Genomic DNA, 5638 nt, shown 5'->3' on the forward strand with positions numbered 1-5638 from the left:
TTCCAACAATCATTCTCCACATGATTGGACTTGCCACAGTAACCACAACTAACTTGAGGAGTCACGGCCTGACCTCCAGAAGGTGTTTCTCTCACTTGGCCTTGCCCATTACGGCCTCCCCTTGCGAAAGCCCCTCTTGGCACTCCAGCAGTTCTTACTCCTCCCGTTCCTCTTCCCATCTTGGGAGATAGGGCACTTTTACTTGCTTGTCCAAAAGAGTAACTAGGGGTGTTCCTTTTCTTAGCATGAAAGTCCCTAACTTGCAACCGTGCACTTTCGACTCTCTGTGCTTTCTCTAAGGGTTCAATAAATGTAGAGATTTGGGCTGCCGCTAACCCCTCTTGAATCTCCACATTAAGTCCTTGCACAAAACGTCTTATCCTTTTTCGCTCATTAATCACCAATTCCGGAGCGTACTTAGAGAACTTAGTGAATTTTCCTTCATATTCCGCCACACTAAAAACTCCCTGCCTCAACTTTATGAATTCGTCCTCCCTTTTCTCTTGAATCAAGGGCAGAAGAAATTTCTCATTAAACTCCCTGGTAAAGTTCTCCCAGGTCCAAGGGGTCTGCGCACTTTTCCATTTTTCCCTTACCACATCCCACCAAGCACGTGCTACACCCTCAAATTGAAAGGCAGCAAAATTCACTCGTCTCTCTTCAGTATAGTCTAGAGCAGCAAATATATTGGTCATTCTCTCCAACTAGTTCTCCGCTAACTCAGGATCAGGTCCTCCAATAAACTTAGGCGGAACAAATTTCAAAAATCTCTCCAAATCCCTATCATCCCCTCTATCCTGAGCTCCAAGTTGATTATTAAGTCATGGACCTTCTCGCTCTGCTAATCGCTCTAATATATCCTTCATGTGATTGATGGCAGTAGTCACTTGGTTACCCTCTACATTTTCTTATCCTTGGGTCGGCCCAGTTGCCGATCCTTGATCATCCCCTTGAGGTTGGGTTTGTCTAGTGCCACGCCCTCGACCTCTACCGCTCTTTTGTCCATCCATAATCCTAGTTATGTCTAAATGCAAGAAATAAAATCATTACGCAAGAAAATATTTAAAATACAAGCCAATGTGGAAAGTATTTGAAATAACTAGCATTTATTAACAATTAAAAATTCATACATGATCAGCAAGTCATTGGGCATTTACAAAAATATAGCACACATGTGCCACAAAAGTGCAATTAGTCATGCAATAGACGTCAAGAGCTATACAAGCGTCATCCCAGCTAATTCTATCTACCAAAGTCAAAAGAGTCATCACTCCAAATCTAATCCTCAGCAGGACCGTCAGGCGGGGCCTCCTCCTCTGAGTCCTCCTCCGGATCCTTCTCGAAAGGCTCATTCTCAGGAGTACCCTGAGGAACCGGGATCTGAACAGCATCTATGACCTCCTCGATCAATATAGTGGTGTCAGCCAAGATCCCAGCGGCCCCCTGATCACGAATCTTCTCGACTACTCTAATCAATCAAGCTCTAGTCCTCTGAAACTCATCACGAGCGGCCTCAGTCCTAGCCAACTCACCAACTACTGTCTCCTCTAACTCCGCAATCCTAGCACCCTGAGTATCAACCATGACGCTTAGCTCCTTGACCTCCTGAAGTAAGGCTCTGTTGGTATTCACTAACTGCCGACGCTGTAACGCCCCACTTCTCCCTAAGGCGAACCAAAGAGTATCCGCGGGACGCCTGCCCAGCTCTCGCCAGGACTCACTACAATCCATCATTCAAGAGCTCGAAATACTATAAGTAACTTCAATACATAATTAAAGTACTTCAAATATCTTACACTTACAACTATGTAGCTTTCAAACTTAAATACAATCCAACGGAAAAGAGTACTATAGCCATCCGTTATAATGTAACTCAAAGTCTTCAAAAGAGAACAATCTAGTACTACTCACGAGCACCCTTGGTCTCTAACCCTGAAAAGAAATCCACAACGTGGTATGAGCTACACAGCCCAGTGAGGTTCCAAGACACTCTAACAGTTCAAATAAATCAAGTAAGTTAGGCATATCATATGCATGGTTCAAGGTTACATAATGGCGTGTTATCATGAGACAATAATCATTGTACAGGTAATTTGAGCATATCATAGGTATGGCACGTTTTCATAAAATGGTTATCATTATGTAAAATAAACACACATTGAAGGATACGGTGTTCCAGTGGAACTCTGTCGGTCATCTGCACCTTATGACTTCCGGATCCCCTCGGTTTGACTGGCCATCACCTTATCCCTCCAGTGGTAATACTAGAGTATACCGAAACGGTGTCCCAAGGTTCCAACCTACCCGACCGAGCCCAGTCCTGGCTCGAGTAGGTTAGTAACCATGAGCAGGGCCCAGTTCAGCTTAGAGCTTACAACATGCACAAGTAATCAAGTAATTCGGCAAAAGGTAAAATTCATCATTTGAGTAGGTCGAGTGAGATAAAGTACACACTCGCCTAACAATGATGGACAGCTTCATATAACATGCGATTCATGATAATCAAGTGATCAAGTAAGTTGGTGATCACGTAAGCAGATAATCAAGTAAGCAAGTAGCCGAATATATTAGAAAACGGTAAGTAAACATGGTTAACGGTAAACGGTCAACGGTGGTAATTACGGTTAATTGGTAGACATATGTCATTTTAATAGGCCACCATTGGCCGTTTTCACTTTTCAACATAAGAGTCGAGGAGATTCACTCCAACCTACTTATGCTGTCATAGCATAATTAATCATTTAAACACATCATGTAGATATGCTCTCCAAGCATTTCATATCTAGTATTTCAAGTAATCACATAAATATGCTCTTTAAGCATTTCATATCGAATAGTTCAAGTAGTCACGTAAATATGCTCTTCAAGTGTTTCATATCGAATAGTTCAAATATACATATTTCAGATATTTCATGTCGAGTAATTCAAGTATACCTTATTCAGATATGCATGAGTGTGGTAAATACTTAACATATAGCACTTAACACTTAATAATCATGGGTTATGCATGTCATAGACTTATTCCAATTACGTATTCCTATATGGAACACTCACCTATAGCAACAAGAGAGTAATACTCAAACAATGTCTAGGCGTCCACTTCGAGTTCCTCTTGAAGGTCCCCTTGAGCGCCTGGGCAAATAACCATTAACTATTATACACTATCACTTAGAACCCCTACTTATCAAAGAAGGTTATACAATCTAAGGGGAATTCATTAATTGGGCCTTAATTATTAATAATCGAGGCTCAAGAGTAAAGTTTTAAAGTCTAAAGAGAGAGACTAATATTTTCCATGAAATCGAGTTCAAAATGTTCAATCGGTATCGAGAAAAGAAGGCAAGTTTCCAAAATCTCATTTTCTAAGAAATTGACAAGTTTCAGCTTTGGGTGTCAATTTTAGAAAAATCGTATCTTGCACTATGTAGGTCCAAAATTGGAAAGCTTGATACCGTTGGAAACTTCTTCAAAAGCGCTAAAAGTTCCTAGAAGATACTTTTCCATGATTCCAAACAGAAGGTATTCAAAAATTGACTCAAAGTTGCTGCTTGGGACCATTTAGACAGTTTCGGGGTTGGTTTTTGACCATCTTTGGAAATCCGGCAAAATTCATACAATACGAACTAACCTCCGAAATTTAGAACTCAATTAGAGCTACAATCAAAGTTTAAAACAAAACAAACGGTACAAGAATTGAAGTTTTGAGTGCCAAGATATAGCAGCTCAAAGTTGGCTAAAAATTCCTCCTCGATCAAGAATTTCCAGATTTAAACATGAACTTTGGGACTTTGTTTGAACATCTAAACAGACTCGAAATGGCACCAAATTTGGTATGATTATACTACCATATAAGGGCTATTCCTCTGTCAAATTTCATAGAAAAATATGCACGGAAAGTCACTTAACGAAATCACTCAAGTTTCCAAATTTTTAAGGCAAAGCTGCCTCGTGTATGAAAATTTCCTTTTTCTAAACTTTTGACCAAGGGAAGATACCTAAAACATGTCTCGTTTATGATAATCAGGTCTAGCAAGAATTCAAAATACATTTGATAGGTGATTTACATCAAGAATTTCGAAATAACAAGTCCCAAGTCATTGTTAGTTACAAATCTGTCCAAGTGGAAAATTCTATCACTGTAGCTGTTTCAAACTTTGGCCACAACTCACTCAATTCAACTTGGAATTGGGCGTGGTTGATGGCGTTGGAAAGCTCTCTCATAAAGCTGAATTTTCTCAGAAGAAACCATTTTCAAATTCCATTCACAAACAGCTCGTTTTTGAGCATGAAGATACAAGTCCTGTCCTGTCTCCTGGAGAGAAACGAAACAGGACAGTGATTTTCAATCGAATGGTGTTGCTCACTCAAGTGGAACTAGAATGTACATTTGGTACCAATGGAAAGATGGGAATGTCTAGTTTCAAATGCCACCGACGGCACTCAATTTCGACATCGGAGTAAAGAGTTATAGCCGATACAAGATGACTGCCTGGGCAATACGGGATTCATTTTCCAGTTTTGCTAACTTTGGAAATCAACTCATTTAACCAACCAAATCATGTTATTTTTCAATGAAATTTTGTACACACTCCCAATAACATGTAAACAATATAATCAAGTCATTAGAACCTCAAAATTGTGCACAAAAATGGTCGGACAAGGCAGGGGTAAAACGGTCACTTTTGCTCCAAGCACCTCCTATGATTTTCTACCAACAATACAACATTAATCCACTAATTTAAGCACTAAATCACCATTAAATCCATCATCAAGCATGAGATCAGTCCTCAAGACAAAGGTGGGAGTTCATAGAGCCCACCCATTTCATTTTACACCATAAACAAGCTACCCAAATGCAAATACTACCTTATACATGTAAGATGATCTTCATAAAGCAAGATTTAAGTGTTGGATTAACACCTACTTGATTAGAGGATGAAGGCAGAAATTTCGGCCCCTTAGATGCTCAAGAAAAACGTGGATAGCAGCCCTCTTTCTTAGCTTGATGTAATCTCCAAGTAATTAGCTAAGAGTGGTTGAAATTTGAAGTGAAATGGAGAAGATTTGGTGAAGAAATTAGGATGGAATTGGAGTTGTTTTTCTCCTTTGTTAGCCGGCCAGATGAGGAAGCAAGAGAGAGAGAGAGTGATCAGATTTTAGCTTCCAAGAGAAGGTTCATTTGTGTGGCCCATAATTGTGCAAAAGTCAACCCTACTACCGCGCGCACTCGCGCGCGTTTCGTGCTCGATTCCTCTCGCGTTTGTTTCGCTAGTGCACTAAACCTCTAATGCACTTATATTCGTATAAATATCATTCACTCTTAATTATCTCAAAATAAGGGTCTAAAGTTCCTAAATTAAAATCACGCGTGTCAAAACGCGTATCTCCAATCTGAGCGCGATAACGCGAAACTTCCGAGAAATTCTTATAACGATAATACTAATAACTATCACTTGAGTATTTAAACATTAAAATACCTAATTTAGGTCTATTATACAAATCTCCAATATTCCAAACTTATTGTACTCTCAATCAGTCAAGATTTCCAAAGACGTGTTCACTATTTTCACTAAACGAGCTTCCGGAAATTAATTTTTGAAACAAGTCATTTTAAAAATATAATGAAACTATATTTCCA

Source organism: Coffea eugenioides, unplaced genomic scaffold (assembly GCF_003713205.1).
Source record: "Coffea eugenioides isolate CCC68of unplaced genomic scaffold, Ceug_1.0 ScVebR1_2480;HRSCAF=3512, whole genome shotgun sequence".
Taxonomy (NCBI): domain Eukaryota; kingdom Viridiplantae; phylum Streptophyta; class Magnoliopsida; order Gentianales; family Rubiaceae; genus Coffea; species Coffea eugenioides.